At 43.8% G+C, this 15849-nt stretch overlaps 1 protein-coding gene across 1 annotated transcript in view; it reads left to right on the forward strand.

The window, feature by feature from the left end:
• Window positions 1-15849, forward strand: part of beta4GalNAcTA (beta1,4-N-acetylgalactosaminyltransferase A) — a 59674-nt gene that overhangs the window by 22472 nt on the left and 21353 nt on the right. The window lies entirely within an intron of this gene.

Consider the following 15849-nt stretch of genomic DNA (forward strand, 5'->3'; position numbering starts at 1 on the left):
GGTAGCATATGCTTTTTCTGCTTCCATGCAGCGGCTATGGCTAAACGCCTAGATTTCTTCGAAGCGGCTCTACACCTGTCCCTGCTCTACGGAAGAATCTGTTTCTGCGTAACAGCAGCGGCTTTTGTCTATTTCTGCGTAACGGCAGCAGCTTCTTGCCTTTGAAATATTGACTAGTAAATCTGAGTTCTATATATTTAACAAAATGGATCAATGAAAATACTGAGATTTTGACAGAACTATGCTGTGGCTACCACAGTATTTTACATTTGATCGTCCATATACAGTAGCGCCAAAAGCATGCTGTGGTGGGTTCAAAACTTGACCATCTAAAATGATCAGTGGTAGTCACAGCCTAGTACTGTCAAAACCTCAGCATTTTCATTGATCCATTTATTCTACCCGAGCTTACGTATCTATAGTCGTAGCCTACTACTAACTTACTGCATAATTGACAAATCCATGTTTCAATCAACCACCGTGACGCTGCAATCGCAGCGGTGATAAGTTCGAAATAATGTGTCAAACTGAATACATTTTTGAAATTTCAACCAAAAAACTATTATTTTCTATTTATTCTAGCGAGTTTCTGTGGAAGTCAAAACATGATCCGAGCAAAAAAGTAGTACTCGTAATAATGGTATATAAAGGGTGTCCACGATGAAATTGCCACACACAAAATTGATTCGCAAAATTCGAGTTTTCATCCGATTGCCATCAAATTTTCAGGGATTGAGAAATAACTATTAAACTTCATTTTACCATTTTACTCGTATTTTATTTACAGTCCATACGTTCGAAGCCCAGCCTTAGTTTTGGCCTTCTGGACAAAACTTCGGCTTAGGTGCAGCTTCTTAGCCACATCCCTAACGGAGGCGTTCGGATTTCGGTTGAAGGCCGCAACTACGCGGTTGTGATTTTTGGTGTTGTACGGAATACTTTTTCCTTCACTTCTGGGCTTCCGATCGGTGGTCAACCGTTCCTCGAACCGCTTAATCACTCGCGACACCGTGGAATTCGCGATTCCCAACGTTTTACCGATGGAACGATGCGAGAGATCCTTGTTCTCGTGATGAATGCGCAAGATTTTATCACGCACGAGCTGTTCTTTCGACTCCATTTCCGCGAGTTTTGATCACAGGACTTTAAAACTTGCAGGATGTAAATAATGCACTATGAACTAAATCCACCCAAATTTTCATTAAATTCTACCCAACGGTTAAAAAGTTAGAGCAATTTCATAGTGTGGCAATTTCATCGTGGACACCCTTTAAAGCTGAATTTTATCGTGCTTTGTTTCGAAAATATCTTCCAAATAAACAAACATCATCCAAATCACCCGATTCGTCCACCGACTAAATCTATTGCCACTTAAAAATTAATTTCAGCCGGTGTATTAATCAGCAGATTAAATCGTTTTTCGTCTGGTGCTACACCGAGCAATCGGCCTATTTAATAGTTTTTCGTCGATTGATTTAGTCGGCCAACTTTGTCTGCTGTTTAATCGGTAGATGATCTCAAACCTTAACATGTTTTGAGTAATTTATAAGTCTTGCAGTAGCTTTTTATTTAAGAACAATGCATTACAAAATAGTTTTATGCATTTTGTACAAGATTCATCCATGCCGACAAGAAATTTTCATAAAATTACATTGAAATTAAATAATTTTGCAAACAATCAATGAAATTTTCAAGGGCTGTCACAGACTTATCACCGTCGGTTAGTGCTTATTCCTGCCACCAGGCGCACAGGAGTTTAAGCTGGATTTCTCAATACCGATAAGCTTGCGACCAAGGATGCCCCAATGGATCAATGAAAATGCTGAGGTTTTGACAGAACTATGCTGTGACTACCACAGTATTCTACATTTGATCGTCCATATACAGTAGCGCCAAAAGCATGCTGTGGTGGGTTAAAAACTTGACCATCTAAAATGATCAATTAGCCCATGAAGGACATCCTGGACAGTCTCTGATGAAACGACGTTTGCGGGAGAGATGCTGGTGGCCCGGCATAGATCAACCCGCGGTTGAAACATGCGAAGCTTGCGAGGGATGTCGTTTAGTCCTACTTAATGACCCGCTTAAGGTGATACGTTACGTCACGCTTTTTTGCTTTTTTTTTTCTCTAGTTACTATGTATCAGTGAAAATATCATCGATGCTGTAGGGGCGTGAGTGAAAAAATAAAAATAGAAAGTTAAAGAAAAAGTGATATAAATCTTACTGTAAATTTCAACCTTAATCATCCGTTTAGGTTATGTTGTTAGAAAAACAATCTTTTATTTCATTTACGAAACTGTGCACTGAACAATTTCAGTTTGACAAATCGGACAACTCGAACTGTTTTGGAGCCAGGCAGTATGGAACTGATGATCGTAGAACCTTAGTATTGGTATTGGCCGTAATTTTCTCTATACAGATGGGGCACTCTTGGATGACTTGGGATCCTGAAGGTACCCCTTGTGCCAAATCAGCGAATGGTCCAACAATGTTGTAGTTAGTAGGTGTATACTCGAACTTAGTCTGTAAACCAGACAAATCGGGCACCGGACCTGATGCCCTCCTTGATAGTGATACTGTTGACAATGCTGCATCAGCCTAACACAGCTGAGATCTCGATTTCCGCAGTAAGGGCAACAGAAAATGCAAACCTCTTCCGGGCCAACAGCGATACTTTTTAATAATTCAATCTCCGGGAGAACCACTTGCATCGGGTGGAACGGTTTGTGCTGTTTGTTGATCCGAAAAGCGACGTAACATTTCTCGCATAGATCGTAATTGTCACACACCAGACAGGCATAGTAGGTATCGACAATATTCAGATTGCAGACGTCGCATGTTACTCCTGCGAAAACAACTCGACTTGATGAATCGCATTCCGTTCCGCGGTAAATATTTCAACTTACCTTTTTGCAGGTTACTCATTATTTTCGCTATAGTTCAGCACAGTTGAATGTCAACCACTTTTTGATCATACTGTTTTAAATCTAATTAGCGCATGGGAAGCGGTAGCAGCACGATTTCCGCAAATCTAGGTACCTATATGATAAGATACCAGAGAACTGATAAGATATGCAACATGTATGTTCAAATCCACTACCACATCCCCTTTCACTCAAGATACTTATTTTATTTTATCAACCTCTCAGATATCAATGTAGTATGCTTTTTATAGATCGAAAGTTTATATAAAGCAAGAAACGATACTTATCTCCATGGACTGTGTTGGGGCTCTAATTAAGTCCAACGAAAATTCTGCTGGTTTTATTGCCCTGAAAGGCCACATTTATTTGCCCTGAAAGGCTACAATGACTTGCCCTGAAAGGCCACTATTTTGCCCTGGAAGGCACCAAACTTTTCTTTATTTTCCTTATTTAATAACAAAATAATTGATTCGTTCGAACTAAATACTGCGACGGTCGAACTTGTTCTGATCTTCTCGCAGCGCGTATCATCCTGCGTCTCGTACTTCTCTTTCGTTCTCGGAAATGCTTGTTGTCCTTCTCTCTTTCAAGCAAGCATAGCGTTTATCTTGCGTTGCGAGGGGTTAGTCCATGCATCGTAGTAGGCTGTGTTTGTAATGTGTCAAAACTTTTCACTATCGTTCGGACTCGGAAGGAAGCGGACGAACATTCTCCCCGCCGGAAAATTCCAAATTTTCCTCGTCGGTCTTAGCTTTGCAAGCATTTTCCTCAATTGGGAGCGGACAAATCTTGCTGATGGGTCTTCGGAACACGCCTTGAGGTGTCTGCAGATCTACCACTCTGACAGCACCATCCTTTCCCGGGTAAGTTGTGATAACCCTTCCTATTTTCCAGGATTGCGCTGGCTGATGATCCTCCTTCAAGACAACAATCATGCCTTCACGGATATTCGGTTGCTTGACAATCCATTTTTCACGTACCTGTAGATGGTGCAAATATTCGGACGACCATCTTCTCCAAAAGTGCTGGCGAAGTGATTGAATATATTTCCAGCGGGTCAGCCTGTTAACGGTGATGTCCTCGTATGATGGTTCTGGGATTGCCGTAAGCTCACGTCCGATCAAAAAATGGCCTGGAGTGATCACAGCCAAATCGTTAGGATCACTGGATTGTGTGAATAGCGGACGAGAATTCAATATCGCCTCTATCTGCGTCAGCACTGTCGAAAACTCTTCGAAATTCAACGATGTTGTATGGAGTATCTTCTTCAGGTGAGACTTTACACATTTTACATTGGCTTCCCAAATTCCTCCGAAGTTGGGTGCCCGTGGGGGGATGAACTTCCATTCAATCTCTCTTGGTTGACAGAATTCATCGATGACCTTACTGGTTTGCTGGTCCTTGAAAAGCTTGTAGAGCTCATGAAGCTCGTTGTTTGCTCCGACAAAGTTTAATCCGTTGTCCGAATTCATCTGTTCAGGTATGCCGCGACGACTTACAAACCTATGCATTGCGGCAATGAATGCTGAAGCACTGAGGTCTGAAACTAGCTCTAGGTGCACGGATTTCGTTGCCATGCAAATGAAGACAGCAATATACGCCTTCACCAAGATTGGTTTTCTAATCCCGTGCTTCACAAAGACTGGACCAGCGTAATCCACCCCGGTTTTGGCGAATGGAGTTGCCGGGATGACTCTGCTTTCGGGAAGGTTACCCATCTTCTGATTGACATCTCTGGGATAAGCACGGAAACACGTTACACAACTTCTGGTGATCATCCTGGCTGCCGATCTGCCGTTAAGCACCCAAAACCGTTGACGAATGGCTGCCAAAAGGCCGGATGGCCCGATATGAAGGTTTTCCACATGAATGGTCCTCATTAGAAGCTTCACAACAGAATTCTTCTCCGGAAGTATGAGTTGATGCTTGGAATAATCAGGTAATTTAGAGTTCTGAATTCTTCCACCAACCTTCAGCAGCCCATTCACGTAAATTGGGTCTAAATTTCCTATTCTCTTGCAGGGTTCTCCCTGCTTGACACATTCAATCTCTTCGTGTAATTCTGACAGTTGAATTACTCGAACTATCACCTCTAATGAAGCTCGAAATTCAGGAATACTCACCGAGTATCGTTTATTCTGCTTTGCGACAACCTTTTCCTTGCAGTTTTTTACAAAACGAAGCACCAATCCAATAACACGCTGAAGTTTTCGGAATGAGCTGTACTTCGTGAAGACTGGGAGTACTTCAATCAACGCCGCTGAACCTTGAGTCACTCTTCGAAGTTCTGGAATCTGATCTTCGGGAAACGGATCTGCTTCGTCCGGATGGATTTCTGCTTCATTCAAAAACACCGGACCGCTCCACCATAGTCTGTTTACTCGTAGCGAATCCGCAAGTTGGCCACGAGACACAACATCTGCCGGATTGTTTGAAGTATGCACGTAATCCCATTTAGCATTCCACTTGTACGCCGATTCGTTGATTTCAGCCACTCTGTTTCGTACGAAGACCTGCAGCGAGGCCGATGATTTCTTGAGCCAGGCAAGTACGATTTGACTATCACTCCACAAAAAAATATTCTGGAACTCTATTTGCAACGCAGGAACCGCCTTGTCCACAAGACGACTCAGGAGCAGCGCAGCGCACAACTCCTTCCTAGGGATAGTCAGCTCCTTCAGTGGTGCCACCTTAGATTTGCTGCACAAAAGCTTAGTGAGTACACCCCGGTCACTGTCAATGCAGCGTACATATAAGCAGGCACCGTAAGCAAGCTTTGAAGCATCTGCAAAACCATGAAGTTCGATAACCTCCGCATTCTGGGATACCACGCCTCTTGGGATTCTCATGGATGATAAGTCTGGCAACGAGCACGCAAACATTTGCCAGGCTCTTAACTGCTCTTCTTTCAACTGCTCATCCCAGCCTAGCTCGCTGGCCCAGAGATCTTGCATGATGAGCTTAGCAAGCACAACGATTGGCGATACTAGGCCCAGTGGATCGTATAACCTGGCTATCTGCGACAACACGTATCTTTTGGTGATCTTCTCCATTTCTACCTTTTCTGCCTCTGGAACTGCAAACAGGAACTCATCCGTTACAGGGTCCCATAGTATACCCAATGTCTTGATCACTTCACAACCACTGATGTTTTCTAACTCGAACGGTTTTTCCTTTTCTTCCTCAGGAATATTCCTCAAGATCTCTGGAGAATTTGATGACCACTTGTGTATCGGGAATCCACCGGATTCCAACAGCTGCTTCAACTGTACTATTCGATCTGCTGCTTCCGGAATGCTATTTGCACCACTCAAAATATCGTCCACATAAAAATCGTTCTCAACGATCTCTGCAGCCATAGGAAACCGCTCTTTTTCGTCCATTGCAAGCTGCTTCAACGCTCTTGTTGCCTGAAACGGTGCGGATGCCGTTCCGTATGTCACCGTTGTGAGCTCGAACACTTTTAATTGCTGACTCGGATTCGATCTCCAGAACATTCGAAGATACCTAGTGTCTAGAGGATTCATCCAGACTTGCCGGTACATCTTTGTAACATCAGCTTTGAAAACGACTGTATGCTTCCGGAACCGCAAATCGATGGAGAAGAGGTCGCTCTGCACTACAGGACCAACATGAAGAACATCATTAAGCGACCTTCCCGATGACGATTTTGCTGAAGCATCGAACACGACCCTCAATTTTGTGCTGGAACTTGAGGGTCTCAAGACAGCGTGGTGGGGCAGGTAGTATGTTTGCAAATTTGGTGAATCCGTTGACTCATTGATCTCCTTACAGTGTCCCAAGCTTTGGTACTCATTCATGAATGCCTCGTATTGATGCCGAAGGTCCGTACAACGACTTAAACGTTTCTCCAACATCATAAACCGCTTAGCGGCCATTGCTCTGGAATCACCTAGTTCGTTGACATTATCCTTGAAAGGAAGTGACACAATGTACTTGCCATTCCTATCACGACGATGGGTCTCCTGGAAATGTCGTTCACAAAAGTCTTCGCTTGCGGCTTCATCCCGGTCTGAGACATCTTCAATTTCCCAAAATTTCTGGATCAACGTCTCCAACGACGGTGACACGATAGCGGCATTCGAATGCACGACCACTGTTTCTGGTTCTTCTCCGTTGCTGTTAATTTCTCCTGTTACGATCCAACCAAGCCTGGAATTGTGAAGCTCAGGAAGATTTTCAGCTAACTTCAACGTTCCTGGAACCAGTAGCTGCCAGAACAATCCACAACCGATAAGCAAATCGATATCGTCTGGCCGGTGAAACTCTGGATCAGCTAGATCAAAATTCGCAGGGATCCCCCATGACGATGTGTTGATGTTCGTCAACGGAATCATTCCTGTAATTCTGTCCAGCACCAAGCAGTTGATTTGTGCAGAGAAATCCGAAATCCTGGACGTAAACTCAACCGCCATCCGCTTGTTTCCGGTAGACTTGGTACCATTGATTCCAGTAACGGTTACGTGAGTTGGTGATGATGGCAGATCAAGTAACTTGGCCATCCTGGTCGATAACATGTGTGACATAGAGCCTGGATCAATAAATGCTCGACATTTTTGAACTTTGTGGTTTTTATCCTTCACATGTACTACTGCTGTCATAAGCAGCACCTGACTGGGCGAATGAGGCATGCTATACGAACAAATGGTAGACTTATCGGAATCCTTTTCCTCTGCTGATGGTAAACGTCGTGGCTTGCTGCTTCCTGATTCCGCATCTTCTTGCTGCTCCGATTGCTGCGCCTTGTTCCGGTTACTTGATCCTTTCTGTGCATCTTCCAGGTGTAGAAGAGTATTGTGTTTTAACTTGCACACCATGCACGTCTTCTTTGATTGACACTCTGCCAGCCTATGGCCTTTACGAAGGCAGTTGAAGCAAACCCTCATGTTCTTGGCTCTAGCTATACGCTCGCTTGTACTCAACGCACGGAACTCTTCACAACGGAACGTCTGATGTACCTTGTTGCATAGCTGACATGAATACCCGTTGGTATTGTCGGTGGTTGCTACTAAAGTTTTCGTAACACTTTTAGTTGGTGCTGACTTCACGTTCACCTTCGCTTTTGGGTTGACTGACGATTCTGGAGCCTCGCATCGTTCCAAAATTTGACAACGTTTCCTCAGAAAATCTATTGTCTCGTTGTACGTTGGCAGCTCTCCATACTCCAATGTAGCTTCCCATAACTTCTTTGTTTCAGGATCCAAGGCATCGGACAGGTGGAGAATAACCATTAAATGGGAAACTCCTTCGCAGTGTTGTCCCATGAACTCCAGGTGGTCGACGTGCCGTGTACATTCCTCGACTAATTCACGAAGCTCGGTAGAGGACTCCTTTGTCATCCTTTTCATCTTGCTCAATCCTCGGAGGTGCGTTTCTATAATGTTGCGCTTGTTTTCGAAGCGATCCTCTAGTATTTTCCATGCCCGCTGGTAGTTGTTGTCGTTTATGGTTTTGATGTCGATAACCCCAGCTGCAGCTCCTACCAAGGACTTTTCCAAGTGATAGAGCTTAACAGCATCTGAATCACTGGAATTTTTCATTAAGTCCAAGAACATGGACTTGAATTTGGGCCAATTCTCATATTTTCCGTCAAATGTAGGCAGGGGTACTTTCAAGCTCTGTTGTTGAACGACGACTCTCTCTGATGCTCCAGCAGGAACAGATGATCCGGGTGGTGGCAATGACAGACAATTTACGATCGTTTGGAGCATCACCAATGTGTCCGTGTACAGCTCTTCAAATTCTTCATATTTTATTTCTTGAGATTTCCTACCTTTTTTGTTGACGTTGTCCAGTACCTGACTGTGGTACAGCAAGTACTCGTCGTAGTGCTTGGCCAGGTTGCTCTTCATTACTTGCGCCCTTGGTAAGTTAATATTACGCCGTTCCATTCGCAAGGTGCTTCGGAGTCTTGTCACTTTCGCTTTCACTTGCCCACGCTTGTAGATAAGCAAGCTTAGCTCGTCTTCCTCTTCTTCTTCTTCAATTTCTTCTTCACTCGCTTCTTCGTTTTCTTCTTCGTTTTCTTTCTGCACTTGGCCATCGTCGGCCGGTTTTTGTGGCGGAGTATGTATGAGCGACATTGTTCACTACTCGGTGCACTATCACTAGCTCAAACAAACTCTCTATTCCACCTTTCACTGTTCCGAAACACCTTTCGGATGATTTTATAAGCTTTCTCGCAAAACGTGGCAATTATCCACTTTTCTTCGGTATCCGGTGTTGAAGGACCATATGTTGGGGCTCTAATTAAGTCCAACGAAAATTCTGCTGGTTTTATTGCCCTGAAAGGCCACATTTATTTGCCCTGAAAGGCTACAATGACTTGCCCTGAAAGGCCACTATTTTGCCCTGGAAGGCACCAAACTTTTCTTTATTTTCCTTATTTAATAACAAAATAATTGATTCGTTCGAACTAAATACTGCGACGGTCGAACTTGTTCTGATCTTCTCGCAGCGCGTATCATCCTGCGTCTCGTACTTCTCTTTCGTTCACGGAAATGCTTGTTGTCCTTCTCTCTTTCAAGCAAGCATAGCGTTTATCTTGCGTTGCGAGGGGTTAGTCCATGCATCGTAGTAGGCTGTGTTTGTAATGTGTCAAAACCTTTCACTATCGTTCGGACTCGGAAGGAAGCGGACGAACAGACTGCATATCACCTTCGGTCTTTGTGTCCTTCCTGAACGTCTTGGTGGGGTAGTTGGCGGTGGCAGCTCATTTGTACCCAACGCCAACTCCGGAACAATAATTGGGTCCAAAGATTCATCATCAAATCTTGAATCACCTGAGGCTGTTGGTGTTGGATACTTATCCGAATTCTGCTGGCAACAGTTAATTGATCAGAGATAGCTTTTAAATGGGATGTGTTGCGGTCATAGGTTTTTCCAGTATCTTTTGAACCTTGCCTGTCTATAACAGTGAATTTCTCCTTATGGAAATTTGTAGACAACATGTTCATTGGACAGAGGTTTCTCATGAGGACTGTATCTCCAACCGAGAGACTACTCGGTTTCGCTATACGCTTCACATCCTCCCGCTGCTTTCCAAGCATTTCCTTCTCATAGTCCTGATCTCTGAAATCGGTACTAGGAGGAACCGTTTCCAGATCATCAACGCAGGGTAATTTGGTGCGCAGTTGTCGATTCTGTAAAAGCTCACTTGGTGCCTTACCTGTGATGGTATGTGGCGTACAGCATACAGCTCCATAATTATTGAGTTCTGCCTTCCAATCATTGTACTAAGCGTTCGCAATTTTCATTCTTTTTAACAACGATCTGTTCTTGCGTTTGACTTCCCCATTAGCCTGCTGCCAATAGGATGAAGAGTGATTAAGGTTCAAATAATCTAAAAACGTAAGCAAATAAAATAATATTGGTTCCAATGAATACAAATCTGTGAAACTAGAAGACCCTGAGCCTTTTAAAATTGATTTTAAACATACCCCTTAATGATACGAACTGTTTAGCATTGTATAATTTAATTTAAGATGCTAATTTCAAATAACAGACTGTAGTGGTAATTTTTATACGATAGATGGAGTAGATGAAAGCATAGAGTTGATAGTTCCGTTAGCGTACGGCAGTGTGAAGATTGCATATAGATATTAGAATAGCGAGCTAGGACAACGTATAAAAAAATACCACTACAGTCTGTTATTTGAAATTAGCATCTTCAACTATGTAAATCTTTGACTTCACGTAGAAGTAATACTAAAACATATAGTCAAAGTATAATTTAATTGCTCTTGACAGTGCCTAAATGCGAAACATGCGTTTCAATCGCTTGATTGTTTCTTGAGCCATGATTTTTTTCCCTTGATTTGTTTTCCGTCGATCTTGTTTTCCGTGCTGAGCACCAATGCTACCGACGTCAAGAAGGCAGCTCCCACACCTGGACCCTACATTCTTGCATTCTTGCAGCTTGTTGCATAAATAGCTATTTTCATTTCTTCATGACTTACTTGAATGGCCTAAACAGTAGCCATAAATTTCCAATCTACCTCCCTCTTTAATGGTGTGCCGGAATCAATTATTAAACTTCAATTCCATTACCCATATCGTCCGGTCGATCGTTTAAATTGTTGTGCGCAAGTAGCGCAATCGGAATTTGTTCAGTCAACCGTGTATTATTCAGTGCGGGGCAGACCAGAAGAGCTGTTGAGCTCTGAAAAATTTATGGATGACATTTTCGGATATCGATTTTGATGGGATGGCGGACCGAGGCATGTATCTAATCTAATTTGCATTGAAACATTTTTCAACTTCCGTTCTACCGGAACGAAACGAACGGGGGACTATCGCGGGGGTCAACGCTGATAATGTGCATTGTGCATTCCTCATCACATCCTCTGCTCTGCTGGTGCACCATCATCGGTATGATGGGAAGGACTCGGATGGAAAGTCCTTTTAAAAGCTTTTGATAAATGAAAGTTTCAATTGCACACCATCCAGACCCTCCTAACCCTCCCACACAGCTCATTTCGATGAACCGTGCGTGGACGTTTTGGTGGTCGCTTTCTGCTCTATGAAAAACGTTTCCTCATTTGACTCGACTTTTCGTTCCTAATGAGCCTTGGCCGATGAAGGTGACATGAAATGTGCAGTTTTTTTTTGTATTGTATCCATGACTAGGGAATCCTTTCTGAGTTCGCTTTTTTGCTTTTTCCCGTATCCTTATGTCCCAAGTCGAAAAGTGCACTTGAGCACGCTCCGATGATCAGCGTATAGTGAACCTTATCGAACCCATTAGCTCGGGGTTTCTTGTTATTTCTTTGAGGAATCCTTTTTGGGATGAGGAGTGTTGTCTGCTTTTAACCCATATCCACCGAAAGAGAACTGAATATACTAGGCGAGATAGGACTTCCTTTCGAGATTCTATGGTTGGAAAGTAGTCAAATTCCAAGTGTCCTTACCATTGAAGTGAACTCATACATCTACATTGAACACATCTAAATTCACTTCTTCCTTCATAGCTGCGGATTCTAGAACCATTTATTTCGCTATGAAAACCCTGAGTTATCCACCTACCGGTGACAAATGCCTTTCTCGTGTAATATTAATAATATTCTGGTCAGCATCCGGAAGTGTTGCCAGTGTTAGAAACTCAATATCAGTTCCCCATGGAGTATCCAAAGCATGTCCGGAGCAGAGGGAATGAATAAATACACACTAATCCAGTCAGTAAGGTTTTAATGGGTTTTTGAATTGCGGAACTGTTCGGTAATAGTTTAAAAATCTGTGGACATTAGCTATTCTTTGATATTGTGTACCAGATCTTCATGATGAGAAGTAATATTCTGTCAATTGAACTATGGAAGAACAGCTCACGATTAAAAGAAGGGAAAATCAGTATTTATTGGATATTTTCCATTCTTCATGTATTCAATAACGAAGAGTACATTCCATTCGTGTTGGACATATTACCCCACCGTACACTGGGCAAAAACTTACCCAGCACCGGACTTACTTCGTAACCTTGGTTCCAGGAGGTTTGAAAAACCTATTATTAAAAAAAAAATGAGCTGGTTTTATCTTGCGCAGAAAACGGGAAGTGCCCAATTTTTCCCGTTTCACCCCATTGTATGATGAAATCAATAGTTATTTGGCTTTATATTGGACTGACGATTATCTACAGCCATAACATGCAAAGAATGATATGGTGGGAAGCCAAGGACATCAATTAAAACCTCTTGAGGGTGGCCAGTGAACCGGGAATTTGAAAAGAAGCCGGGAAACCAGAGAAAAAACCGGGAATTTTACACACAGCAAAAAAATAATTTTGATATCACGTCAAAGTGGATGCACTACAATCATGTCGAAAATATGGTGTAATATTACTTGCCTAAAATGACAAAATTATCATTAATACAATGCATGAACTGACATTACGCTGCTTTTACTGCATTTGTTATGTGGTCATAAAAATTACATGAAATTTTCGACATGATTGTAGTGCATCCACTTTGATGTGACATCAAAATTATTTTTTTGCTGTGCAGGAGAACCTGGAAACATAAATAAACCTTATCATAATCCAACAAAAAACAGAACTTGAATAACATCTTGAGTTTAATCAAGCAAATAAATGTTTCTTCGGCTCAAATATGGTGTATTCAACCCTTAATAATCTTAAACCTTTGAAATTATTTAGCCTTTCGTAAAACTCTCCTCAGAATTCTGCACTGAATTTTGGCGACTGATGCCAGCACTGCCCGTAAAAGGTAGGGAAGTACTTACCTTACCAATCAGGCTAAGGCCTTGTTGTCCTCTGCTGTCCGAAGAAGTCGTCTCCACTCTACTCGATCCATGGCCACAGTTCGCCAGCCTCGTAGTCTGCGAAGGGTCCGCAGGTCACCTTCTACTTGGTCGATCCACCTTTCCCGCTGCGCGCCTCTTCTTCTTGTTCCTGTTGGGTCGCTTTCTATAACCATTTTCACTGGGTCGTCGTGCGGTATTCTTACGACATGTCCAGCCCACCGTAGTCGCCCAGTTTTTGTAATGTTGACGATGGATGGTTCTCCCAGCAGCTGGTGCAATTCGTGGTTCATTCGCTTCCTCCACGTTCCGTCATCCATCTGCACTCCACCGTGGATGGTACGCAACACCTTCCGTTCGAAAACACCAAAGGTGCGTTTGTCCTCCACGAGCATAGTCCAGGTCTCGTGACCATAGAGGGCCACCGGTCTAATCAGCGTCTTGTAGACAGTCAACTTCGTGCGGCGGCGAATTTTATTCGACCGGAGCGTCCTTCGGAGTCCAAAGTAGGCACGATTCCCTGCCATAATTCGTCTTTGAATTTCTCTGCTGGTATCATTTTCGGCGGTCACCAGTGAGCCCAAATACACGAACTCATCGACCACCTCGATTTCGTCACCGTCAATCTGAACTCGGGGTGGGAGGCTAACATTGTCTTCCCTAGAACCTCTTCCTTTCATGTATTTTGTCTTTGATGCATTGATGGCAAGTCCAATCCACCTAGCTTCAGCCTTCAATCTGATGTACGTTTCCGCCATCATCTGAAAGTTCCGTGCCATAATATCAATGTCATCGGCGAAGCCAAGGAGCTGGATGGACTTCCTGAATATCGTGCCACTCGTGTCTATCCCAGCTCTTCTGATCGGTGTGCATCATAGACTATGCGCGCTTCTTGAAGGGGCGCATGGATTTTAAGTGGTGCGCCCCCATATGAAACATTTGTAAGTAACCAGCCCTCTGGTGATTAGTGCTGTTAAGAAGTACATTATTATTGTGCACAACATGTTTGCAAATTATTATTACTTGTTTTATTTGATTCCCTGTCCTTAACACTCTATTGGACAGAGTCTTCTGATGGCGAAGGTGTTCTAAAAATTCAAACTATCCTTTAAATGAATGAACGATGAACAGCTTGCTAAAAATTTTGGCTGTTTGTCTATGGAAAATGTTAGAAGGTGTTTCTAACGCGATGTTGAACAGCAGACACGAAAGTCCATCACCTTGCCGTAACTCCCTTCGAGATTCAAAGGGACTCGAGAGTGTCCCCGATACTCGAAGAACGCACATCACTCGATCCATTGTCGCCTTGACTAATAGCGTCAGTTTATCCGGAAATTCGTACTCGTGCATAATCTGCCATAGCTGATCTCGATCGATTGTGTCGTATGCGGATTTGAAATCGATGAACAAATGATGTGTGCGCACGTTGTATTCGCGGCATTTCTGCAGAACCTGCCGAATCGCGAAAATTTGGTACGTGGTAGTGCGGGCGCCCATGAATCCCGCCTGGTATTACCCCACGAACTCTCTTGCAAATGGTGACAGGCAGCGGCATAGAATTTGGGAGAGTACCTTGTAGGCGGCGCTCAGCAGTGTGATCGCGCGGTAGTTGCAGCAATTAACTTGTCGCCCTTTTTGTAGATTGGGCATACGACACCTTCCATCCACTCCTCCGGTAATATCTCCTCCTCCCAAATCTTGGCAATTACCGAGTGCAGCGCTCTAGCCAGTGCTTCACCACCGTATTTTAATAACTCACTTGGTAGTTGATCTACACCAGTTGCTTTGTTGTTCTTCAGCCGACCGATCTCTTCCTCAACTTCTTGAAGATCAGGGGCCGGTAGCCTGGCGTGCTCCAAGGTCTGTTGCCGTGCCACCTTCGTTTTCTGCTGCATCACCGTTGAGGTGCTCGTCATAGTACTGCTTCCACCTCTCAATCACCTCACACTCGTTCGTGAGAAGGTTACCGTCCAAGTCCTTGCACATATCGGCTTGCGGCACGTAGCCTTTGCGCGAACTATTTAGCTTCTCATAGAACTTGCGTGTGTCGTTTACTGTATCGCGATCTGTGTCGCTCGACATTCAATCTCGTGCGGTGTTGCAGCATTCTCGCCCGTGCTGCATTCTTCTCCTCTACTAACAGTTTGCATTCGCCCTCAAACCAGTCATTTCTTCGGTCCGGGAATGCAGTACCTAGTGCCGTTGCAGCAGTACTACCTATGGCGGAACGGATATCCCTCCAGCCATCTTCAAGAGAAGCTGCGCCAAGCTGCTCTTCCGTGGATAGTACAACTTCCAACTGCGGCGCGTAGTCCTGGGCAACTCCGGCGTTCCGTAGTTGCTCAATGTTGGGTCGCGGCGTTCGACTTCGACGATTGTTATGCACCGTCGAGCGTTTTGAGCGCATGCATACTGCTACTAGGTAGTGGTGCGAATCTATGTTCGCACTGCGGTACGTGCGGACGTTGATAATGTCGAAGAAGAATTTCCCGTCGATTAGAACGTGATCGATTTGGTTTTCTGTGTGTTGGTCAGGTGATTTCCAGGTGGCTTTGTGGATATCCTTGCGGGGGAAAAAGGTACTTCGATCTACCATACCCCGAGAGGCTGCAAAGTTCACGCATCGTTGGCCGTTGTCGTTCGATACGGAA

This window comes from Ochlerotatus camptorhynchus, unplaced genomic scaffold, assembly GCF_037179485.1.
Source record: "Ochlerotatus camptorhynchus isolate MF236.1 unplaced genomic scaffold, CSIRO-AGI_Acam_v1.1 ptg000077l, whole genome shotgun sequence".
Lineage (NCBI taxonomy): Eukaryota > Metazoa > Arthropoda > Insecta > Diptera > Culicidae > Ochlerotatus > Ochlerotatus camptorhynchus.